This window comes from Palaemon carinicauda, chromosome 10, assembly GCF_036898095.1.
Source record: "Palaemon carinicauda isolate YSFRI2023 chromosome 10, ASM3689809v2, whole genome shotgun sequence".
Taxonomy (NCBI): domain Eukaryota; kingdom Metazoa; phylum Arthropoda; class Malacostraca; order Decapoda; family Palaemonidae; genus Palaemon; species Palaemon carinicauda.
In genome coordinates, this window is record NC_090734.1 from 43,840,471 (window position 1) to 43,852,791 (window position 12,321).

General features: G+C 27.6%; 1 pseudogene; it reads right to left on the reverse strand.

Moving 5' to 3' along the window:
* Window positions 1-8,572: 8,572 nt before the first annotated feature.
* On the reverse strand, window positions 8,573-11,770 carry LOC137647969 (DNA polymerase delta catalytic subunit-like; annotated as a pseudogene).
* Window positions 11,771-12,321: the final 551 nt, after the last annotated feature.

A 12,321-nucleotide genomic window follows, 5' to 3' on the forward strand; every position in this document is an offset into this window, starting at 1 on the left:
ATATTATTTTCGTAAATTACTTTAACAACCGTTGTTATTTCGTTATTACCACACTGTATTAGTGTAGTTGTGTTTTGTATAAGTGTTTGTCCAGTAAATTTATTTGTATATTAATAATAATTTTATTAAATTATTTCTATATATAATTATTGAGTTTTAAATATGAAATAATTTAGTTTTCCTATATCTATTTTATATCTTTTTTATTAATTTTATTAAATTTATAAGAAGGGACGCTTGGAATATATGGACTGAAAAACAATAAGAAAATAAAAATTAATTAATAATTATAAAAATAAATATAGATAAATTTTTTAGAAAATATTAATCGGAAGATAATTATGAGCATGTTGTTGGGGTGCTATGACCAAGAGATATTTAATGATTATTATCCAAACAATATCTTTACTCATCCAAATTTTAAACAAATTTACGAAAGAAAAGACATCGCAGAAGAATATCACGTTCATCAAAAAATACTTCTTCAGTGTACAAATCAAATGTCATATAAAAAAGAAATACTACCCAATAAACAACAAAACTTTTTATCATACGAACATTTTGAAATATTACCAGGAGAAATAGACCGGTTGTATGGATATATAGAGGTTATCGTTAATCAAAATCAATATTATCCATGTAGAACATGTTTAAGAGTTGATAAAAAGCAGCAACATATGCCCTTGTATATTGAGTTTGTAGATAAAATTGGTCCCCCTTATAACATTCCCGATAAAATGTTTATAACCGAGAATTTTGAAACGTTTTTTTATAATGCACTATTTAGAATTTTTTCTTGTGAACTTTGTGATTTTTTAAAGAAATATGATGATATTGATGTAAATAAATATTTTCTCGATAATGACGAGGGATTTGCAAGTGAAACTTCAGACGAAGGATATAATAGCGATGAAATGAGAAATGAAGAAGATGGGGTTAGATGTTAGAAGAAGAAAAATAAATGTATTGATGGGGGGTGGGGGGAGGAGAGAGAGGGAAGGGGAACCATTATTCCAATATCATCATGAATTATATATTTTCTGTTATTATCATGAAAAATTTTCGGAGTGTATAAAAATAAATGATAAACAAATCCAATCCAGTATATATAAAAATAAACGAATTGAGAAAAAAATACGAATCCTTTTATTTCATATTCATTCCCTCTTATTCGTTACCTGCCATCATATCTAATAGACAATAATACAGTCTATAAATTGGCACAAGATAAAGTATTAGTTGACCCTAATAGCTATTATCAGACAAAATAATAATTGTAAACGCAAAAAACAAAATTGCATAGAGTAGTTAGAAATATCTTCCTCACATTTAAATAAAAAAAATAAAGAATGTGAGTTATACTAAAAGACAAAAAAAATCAATCGCATATAATATATTTATATATATAAAAAATTGATGATAGTTATGTTTGCCACGTAATAGTAGTAACATATGCAGTTATATACTCTCCATAGCATTCCTCGCAAAAAGGTGTTTATAAACAAAACTTTTATAACACTTTATTTTAAATTGTTATGAAATATATGATTTAAAAAAAATACGATGACATTGACATGAATAAATAAATATCTTTCTATTTCTATGAAACGAAAATTATAATGAGCTAATGTTGTTGGAATTGAATCCGAGTATAAAAGGGGAAAGTATTCACCAAAGCTAACCATTTGTTCTAGGGATGGATTTAGATAACATAAACAGCGAGGACGAGGGATTCGCAAGTGAAACTTCAGACGAAGGATATAATAGCGACGAAACGAAAAATGAAGAAGGTGGTTATACGAAAGACGATCTTGAAATAGACGTTGAATATTATCATAGGTATAGAATGAAAATGGAAGAAAAGATATTAGTGGAAAGGCGGGAACCATTTTTCCAACACCATCATCATCAACAGAAAAAATAAACGCATGAATTTTTAGTAATGGAATTCACAAAAAACGTTTGTTTTATATTTAAACAACAAATAAAACGCTCGTGGCTACCATCTTTTAAATTATTACCAAAAAAATTGACTAAGTGTATAAAAATAAATTATAAACGTCTATATAAAATATACATAAAAGTTGATAAGTATTCCAATACAGCATATATAAAATTTACAAACAACCACTATAATGCTATATGTAGTACTAAATTTATTATCGCGGTCGTTTGGTAGTATTTCTAATAATGAATTGTTTACGGCCGAGAATATTTAAACATTTTTCACGTTCGTTCTCTTTTGGAATTTGTTTAGATAAAATTATAGAATCATAGAAAAAAAGGAAAATGTCAGTCAATGTATTTAGATTTTTAAATGGTTGGTTGTATGTAATATATACAAATATTATTATTTAATTGTTTAGATATAATAAATATAATAATGTTTCCCATTTGGGAAGATTATAAAATTCACGGGTTGAACAAAAATTTGAATCATCTACAAAATATAAAAAGAAAATATATACTACGCGAAGAGGCCGTATTTCCAAATGACGAGCTTGACCATTATTTCATTAGAATAGGATTAATAGAAATGAAGCCCCATAAATATGGAAATTCATCGATAATTAATTTGCCCACGGTTTTTGGGGCCGTTTCACCCCAGGAAGTCCTTCTTGGACTTGTATGTCCCAATGAAAGTACGAATAAATATTATGAAAAAATATTTTATTGGTTTGTAGAAAATCCAATGTGTGATTTATACAACAAATTTAATATGTCTATTTCACAACAAGGTATTGATTTAAGTAATCCCATATCAGCTTTAGGTGAACTTATTACGCCATGCAGAAATAAGAATATTTGGTTTTTTAAGAATGATTTAATTAATTGTCAAAAACTGAATATATTTATAAAACTAACCACTTCAGATATGATCGAGATATTAAAAAACTGCCCTGATCCTAGTATAAGTTTAGATTCTAATAATTATCTTATTGATGCTCCCGAAAAATTTGTACAAATAATAAACAAATTGAGAAAGAAACACGAATCGTTTGATTTCATATTCAATTTTATTCATTATCTACCCTCGCATGTATCGCATCTAATAGACGATAATGCAGTTTATAAATTGGCACAAGATATTGTATTAGTTGATTCTAATTGCTTTTACCAGAAAAAAAATAACCGCAAACACAAAAAACAAAATTGCATAGAGCATTATTAAATATGGAAGAATATATTTCATGTCGTAAAAATAAAAGTGAAATACCAGAATATATTTTCATGCACAATAAATATTCCACATAAATGTAAGAAATATAACGAGAATAATCTAATAATTTTTGAAGTTATTTATTCAATAAATGAAGGCGACTTGGTAACTTCATTTAGAAATATCCTCCTCACAAATAAACAAAAAAATAAAGAATATGGATAATATTAATAAAGTAGAAAAAAAAACAATGGCACATATAATATTTATATATCATAAAAAAATGATAATTATTTTTGTCACAAAATTAATTAATTGGTTGTTAATTTTACCTGCAAAGGATTACATATATATATAGATATAGATATCAATTACTTACCACTATCGCAGCTCCTTTTTTCTTCCTGTATTTCAAAAGAACGAGCAAATAAATGTACGCAGTGTAACGATATCTCTTCCCCCTTTTTTTACTTGTTCTCGTTGTGGGTACAGCGAGACTATTTTTGTGTACACATTATACCCGCCGACATTAGCTTTTACTGTTATACTTCTTTTTGTTTATATGGCTATTAGCTAGTTTAAAAAATAAAAGACCACCAATTTATATATTTTTAACTAACCAACTACAACCTTTTCTCTAATTAGGCTAAACTTCGTTAATTGGTTTGTTGGTAAAAACGACGCAAAATATTTTTAAAGCATTTTTATTCATAGACAATTACACCTTTTTTTTATTCATATCATTCACCAATATTTTAGATAATCTATATACATTATTGTCAGCATCCAAAAATATATTATTTTTTTCATCATATTGAAGATCTACTGTCAATAAATCTTTTTCCTTAATTTTGATTATTGTATCTTTATTTATTACAATTATGCCATTATATGAAACGAGCCTTTTAAATTCTAGCAAATTTTTATGATGTGACATAATAGCGGTATGGAAAAAAGTAGGTTGATTGGTTATTATACTTTTTTGTGAAAATTATATAAATAAAACACATAGAAAATATTTCAAATTGTTGATGATATTTAAACTGGTTGTTTATTTCACTATCATATATCTTATTCTTTCTTTATAAAAAAATGATAATTAACCATAAAACGAGAACAAAAACAACGACAATAATAATACATTTGATTATACTCTTGGTAATTATTATCATTCTTCATATCATATTTTAAAATTTTACTAATAAAAATCAGATATCACTGCTTTATTTAGATAAAAACAATAGTTAACAAATATTACAAAAAGAAAATAAGGGAGTGGAAATATATAATGTATTACCATACACCGCAACAACAAACAAAATGCCTTCTTGGGATATAGAAAATGAACACGAACACGAGAATGAAAAAGAAATTAATCCTCCTTTTTTCACTTGTTCCGAAAAAGAAAATATTTCAAAAAAATCATTATCATCATCATCATTTTTTCCTAATAATAATGAAGAATGTTTAGATATAAAATTTCCTATATATGATAAAACATCTCATAGTTTATTATTATTTCCTAAAATTAATCAAAAATATTTATTACCCAATAGTAAAGAAATACCTTATCATAATAAATTTGGTGGATTCGGTTACTGTGGTTTTGGGAAATTATTATTTGATATAAAAACTAGTAATAACTGGTCTTGTTATTGTTATGCTCCAGAATATTTTGGAGGAAAAATGTGCGATGAACCTCAACAAAAAATGATTAAGGAAAATAAATGTATTAAAGTTGCACATAGAACTAATATTCTTAATGAAAATATATTATCCTTTAATCCTTTTATTGATGGCATCTGTACTCATTGTATTTCTCCGGAAACTCAAGTACCCGTTGTTAACGCAACATTTCCTTTGTGCAAAGAAATTAATAGTGAGGTAGAAGAAAATGAAATTGTAGTAACAAAAAATGAAAATTATTTCAAAGATCCGTGCAAATATGATGCATTAAATCCTCATTTATATAACAGCCCAAACAATAAATATGTACCAGGTTACGGTTGTGTTTGTGATTTTCATAATGGTTTTGTTGAAGGGATATTAGAAAACCGCAAGAGCCCAAAAAAGGAAGAAAAAGACGAAGAAGAAGTGTCAAATGTGTGCATTAAAATTGGAAAAAATAACACAACTTCATTTCATACAACAGATATTGCATATTATACACTGAATAATAATTTTAAGCCCATACAAGTACATTCTTATAAAGAATTAGAAAGTCCATTTAATATTATTTTTCCCAACAAAAAAGAAATTTTAGTAAAACAACATTCTTTGAAAAAGGCAAACAATCATGATTGGTTAAATAGAGTTATCAAACCATCAAGAGAATTTCCAATTCGTCATATGCATCACCCATATAAAAAATGGCCGGTCGTTCATAAGAAATTTTTAGTTAATCAATATACTCAAAAAGAGTTAACCCATCCAATATCTGCCCTTAGATTAGCAACGGGAAGAAGATTTGAAACTAAACACTGGTATGAAACAACTAATAATCGTTTTTTGAATAATGCAGTACTTGGGCGTCCTATAGTTTATACATTTCATAATAACAACACACCCTGGACGGGAAAAGTCTTTTTAAATCCATTGGGAGCAGTTTATCGTCAATATTACGGGGCTACTATTTTATCAAAACCAGGAGAAATTGTAAAATTACAGTTAAGGGGTTATAAGCAAGAAGAGTATCCCGATAATTCTATTATCGCCTTACCGCCCGACTATAAAACAGAAATGATGGATAAAAATCAAATTGTATACGTTCCTTCGATTTTTCTAACTTACAAAGTAGAAGATTAAGTAATTAATCAACTAACGCTTTTATACATTATTAAAACCCCGCAAAATAATATAACGGTATTAATTTAACAAACAAACATAGGTGTTTATAATTACTACACTCTTTTTCTTATTTATAGCCAAATTACTTAAACACAACTACTTGGGAAATAATTTTATGTTGGTAACAATTATAGAAAATATATACTGTATATATATATATGTATATATTTATTATAGTGAATATATATATATATATATATATATATATATATATATATATATATATATATATATATATATATATATATAAAAACTAATAATTTCTATTAATATCAATAATATTATTGTTGATAACACTTACATAATGTATGAAATAAAAGAAATCCACGGAGATTCGTTTACGTGTCCAAAAAATGTATCATTGGCGCATTGCGTTTCCCGGGATTTTTACATGGGGGGTGGAATTGCTTTAGCTTTTAAGGAAAAATTCGATAATGTTCAAAAACTTAAAAATCAAAATTGTAGTGTGGGTAATGTAGCCATTTTAGATGAAAATGAACGATTCATTTACTATTTAGTAACCAAAGAAAAGTACTGGGAAAAACCTATATATGAGAACTTGTCTAGTTCTTTGTTGTCCATGAAAAATCATGTATTTAAAAATAATATATCTAAAATAGCGATGCCCCGTATTGGGTGTGGAATAGATGGTTTAAAATGGTCATGCGTTAAAAACATTCTTAGTGATATTTTTCAATTTACAGACATTGAAATAAATGTTTATTATTTATAAGATACCGAATAAAAGCATTTGCTTTATTATTGTTATTCTGATATTACGAGAGGAAAAAATGGAGGGGGGTGCATGATTAATTTATCATTTCTCTCTAATATTTTTTTGGTTTTTTCATATATATTAAAAAGACTTTTAAAGTTTGATATTAAAATAATCCACGTTATGATAAGCATAATAATTATAAAGAATAAAACAATTTTATAATATTTCATATATCTAGTTTTTTATTTTACTTAAAAAAAATAAGATAAAAGTAGCCTTCTTGTCTTGATTATTAATTACGTATACTTCTTGTGGTTAATACAATTCTCATCATGCAGGTTTTTATAAAAACCTTAACAGGCAAAACTATAACAATAGATGCAAACCAGTCTGATACTATAGAAAATATAAAGTATAAAATTCAAGATAAAGAAGGCATTCCAACAGACCAACAACGCCTTATTTTTGCAGGCAAACAATTAGAAGACAATCGGACACTTTCTGATTACAACATTCAAAAAGAAAGCACCATTCATCTCGTCTTAAGACTAAGGGGTGGGGGGGGGGGGGAAGCACCTCATAATAAAATAAAAGTTATTAAAACTTAATCCAAACAACATATTTTTGTAAAAAATTTTCTCTGTATTTTATTATCATCCCCCCATTTGGGTAAAATCATTTGTATATTATTTTGATTTGATAGTAATTCATTTTCTTCTTTACTAAATTTTTCGTTTAATAACCGGTACTCATATTCGGATAATTTTAACCCAATATTAATATCATTAACGTAAGCTTGATTTTTATAATAATCTTTCTCTGTAAGAATATCATTAATTTTTTTTTGACTCTTCATCTTCATTTTTGTTTTCATTTGTGATATCCATTACTCTTTTTATGTAAACTGATTCTTTAATATTGTTTTCTATTATTCTATGAATGCATGATTGAATAATGGAGGGAAGGTGTGAATTTTCATTAATATTTTTACACTCATTTGCAAACATATGGGCTAAATCTTTTGGGGTAATTGATAATTTATCAACATCAATAAGATTTTGATTCAGCAATTCACCTTCTAGATAATCTCTTAATTTATTTTCCAGTGTTTTTGTTTTTATTTTGCCTAATTTTTTCATGATACTCATTGGTAACTAATTCTATTTTAATGGTATATGTATATAAAAAAAGTTAAAGAATTCAGTGTAATACTTTTATTCATTATTACTTATATACTTAATTGATTGATTATATAAAATATAAAACTACCAGAAAGACATTATTTTTTTTATTTATTTACCAGAAGATCCAAATCCTTTATTGCCCCTACAAGATTCTATTTCCCATTTTTCATTTTTGATGTTTTCAACTAAACAGATATCAATTCCCGAAAAAAATTTTATTTGGGCAATTCTATCCCCAATATTTATTTCAAAAGAATTATTTGGATTAGAATTATGCAAGACCACTTTTATAGGTCCATTATAATCCGAATCTATCATTCCCGCAACAACATCTACATAATTATTCAGAGCTATGCCAGACCTAGATTTAATCTCTCCGTGTATTTTGGAAGGAAATTTCATACATATGCCAGTATCAATGGCAATTCGTTGACCGACAGGAATATTTTAATTTTGAGCACTATATAAGTCATAACAAGCCGCCCCCGTTGATCCTTTAGTAGGACATTTAGCATTGTCTGAAATTAACTTAAAGCTGACTTTTAGAATATTTTCCTCCATTATAATTATTTCTTCTGGGTGTGTAGTAATATGACTATATAATACCAAGAGCATTACCATTTATATGAAATATTTTTGGGAAATAATAATAATATTTATAACCTATTGTGGCAAGCCAAAACGATCGATAATTTTTTTTTGACCAAAAAAATCTATTTCTGTCTGTTTACGCATATAAAAAATAGGACAGTCACGATTACTGCATATAACTTCTTTAATTAATGATCCTTGACACCTTTGACATTCAGTCCAAAATTGATTGAATTTTTTTTCGAGTGTAGCTAATTTTTCAATGTGGTGTGTATACAAACCTGTTTCGTGTACTTTACAATTATTACATAAAGCGTTATATTCTACATCATCGGGTACTATTTTTCTTTTTAATAAAGGAATTTTACAATTTATACAAGTTGGATGTATTTGAAAAAATTTACTTAATGGTCCTACTCTACTTATTGGTAAACTCTTTTTTTGTGTATGCTCTCCTATTAATATATAAGATTCGGTTTTATCACCGAGAATAGGTTCAAATATTCAAATAAGTGGCTTACTTAATTGATGTTTTAAATAATAATCATAATCTAATGGAATATTATTTTCTAATACATATATTGGATCTTCAGCCCTTCCATAAATAGGACTTTTTTTAAATCCACATATAATAACGTATGGAATTCTATCGCCAAGTTTTGGAGCACTACCGGCATCTCTTTTTCTTAATTTGATGGCTAGCTCATTGTGAATTTGCTTTCCTTTATATTCTTCTGCTTTTTTTGTTAATTCCTTTGTAATAACTAATTGAGAGATGTCAATCTCATTACAAAGTAACTTTGATATGGTTTGTTTGACAAAATTAAGGGCTTCTATTGGGTTTCTATCAATTAAGATTTTTTTCAGACAAGTATTTATGGCCTTAGCCACGAGTGGGCAATTGTCTCTACGAATTGTTTCTAGCCCCTTGCAATCTATTTTATCATAAGTATTAGCATTTGTATAATAAAGACCAGCATATCTTTTTTTATTAATAAGCAAGTAAGGGAAATATATTTTCTCAAAATCAAGTTTGATTGGCTAGATAAAAGACTGAGTCACATGATTTGCCGCCTCCTTGCCCAAATTTATGGCCTCTTCTAAAGTTTCAACTCCAAAATTAATCATAACAGAATCGGTATCACCATATATAACTATAGCATTGTTATATTTTTCTTCAATCTTGTTTTTGGTAAGAGAAATCATCGTTCTTCCAAACGCCGTAACACTTTGTGATATATGTAAACACGGCAATTTACCAATTTGTGCGCCCGTAAAACCATAAACAGAATTAGCCAATATTTTATATGCCAGTTGTCTACCATCAAAGACTTTCTTTTTCCATGGATCTTCTTCGTTTTTTAATGCAATTTTCGCCTTCTTACGAGCAATTAAAAAGGATTCTAAAATTTCTGGAATTAATCCCTTGCGCTTATGACATTTTACAAAATAATTATTAGAAGGTGTAATGATATAATCGTCAGTTTTCAGAGCCATTTGATTAATATATCTTTTATCAATAAAGGTTGTATAACACAGATTATGTGCTATCATTATCGATGGATATAATGATACAAAGTCTAAAGTAACGATTGGAACGTTATAATATCCTCTTTTTGGTTCAATAACTGTAGCTCCTTCATATTCAAAACTCTCCTTTTTATCAAACACCGGCAATACTAAATTCTGTTCTTTGGCTTTTCTTAGTATTTGTGAAAAAATTTTAATCTGTTGTCCTCTATTTATAACATATGATAAAGGAATGCCCGTTACGCGTGCCATTTCTATATAATTGACTACACACATCAATTTATTCAATAATTTTAAAGGAAGAATAGAATCTTTTAAACAATATTCAGCCAGTCTTTTTCTAGTCTGATCATTACCATTTTGTAATTCAGAAATTATAGAATGATGAACATCTTTTTGTTCGTTAAGAAAATGATAAGATACAGAATTTAAAGTATATGACCGAAGTTTGTGTTCTTTTAGTATTATTGTTAAAAGGTCCATTAAACACCGTCCATCTATGTTAATGATTTTGTTATTTCTTTTTCCTGTTTGTTTGTTTTGGGTTATGGTATCTAATATTGTAGATTTTATTCCTTTTACCCTTCCTAAATGAGCAAATACTGGCAAGTTTAAATGCTTGGCGCGGTTAAGTAAATATGGTAAATCAAAATTATTAATATTATATCCAGTAATGATATCGGGGTCAATAAACAATAGGAATTTTGACCAATTTTCTAACACTTCTTTTTCTTCCTGAAATGAAAAAATTTTAGAGCCCACAATGGGAGCACAACTATTCAAAGTAAAAACAACACTTATGAATGGCTCAGTCTCTCCGTGCCGCGTAACAACATTTCCAATTTGTATGACCGGATCTATTTCGGGTTCTGGAAATATTCCCCGTCTTCCCCCACACTCAATATCAAAAGATAATATTCTGAGTGGGGCAATAGACGCCCATTCTCCTTCGGGTTCATAAATAATTATTTTTTCCCACTCAAAAACGTTAACCTCTAATTGACAAGTAATATTTTTAAAATTTGTCTCATTATTTTTTATTTCCCACTCACCAATAGGTAACTCGATCCAACAACAACCAGGCATCTGAGCATCTGTCATAATTCTAAGTGTAAAATCAACATTTGATTCGTAAACCCGAAAGTAAGTGGGATGTTTATCTATCACTAACCCATTTTCAAGAATAATCTTAGCTATAGATATTAATTTTGGTAAAGCCACAGTAACTTTAAAAAAACACAATGATGACGATGATTTTTTTTCTTGATATCCATATATACTTTGTTTAAACACCCTATCTACACTTAATACGTATTCCTTTAATTTAATTTGATCTTTTGTTTCATTCAAGTAGATTTTTCGATTCAGAGCCCTTTTTATTTGGTCTGAATATGAAACTTGTTTTTGTGAATCTAATAAATTCACAGAAACATATATATAAGGAAAAAATCCAAATACATTACAACAAATAGTATTCCCTATATCATTTAATCCAAATAATCTTATTATGGGTACCTGCTGCTGCTGCTGCTGCTGCTGCTGCTGCATATTATAACCACCACATTCCTTTTTTCTTACCGGATAACCAATATAATAATCAATATCCATCTGCTGAAAACACAATTTATTTGTATTGGGAGTTGATAATGGTGCTGCTGGCCTATTCCATTCTTGGAGGAACCTATTTTTATTATCACCATTTTCAAAAAATTGCCGCAATTTGCTTATTTTACAACTCATTTTGAATTATATCTTATGAAAAACTATTAGATGTAATACCAATTTCATGTAAAGCCGTTTAAAAATAAACGGCTTATATATAATTTATATATAAATATCTTTTAAATTACCAGGAAAATAAATTTATATTAAATTTGTAAATTGGGTACCTTTTTTGTTATACTAAAAATTGGCAACATATTATGCATTTCTTTTTAATAAAAAATGTTTACAAGAAGAACAAAACATAGATGATATTGATAGTATTACCTATTATATGTTAAAACCCAAAGACTTGGCCTCACGGATGACATATAATATAAAAAAACATGGCCACAAATATGAAAGAATTATTATTTATTGTATAACTGATGTGATAAATTCGAAAGAATACGCTATTTTTCCTGAAGTCGGCTCATCTGGCAATTATTTCATGATGAGTCTTTATGTATTTATTAATATATTTTTAAAAGAAATTTATAAAGAAGATATTTACCAAGACGTAAAAAGTATAATTGGTGTTTTCATCACCACAGAAGAAATTTATGATAAGGGTAAAATACCTCCACTTT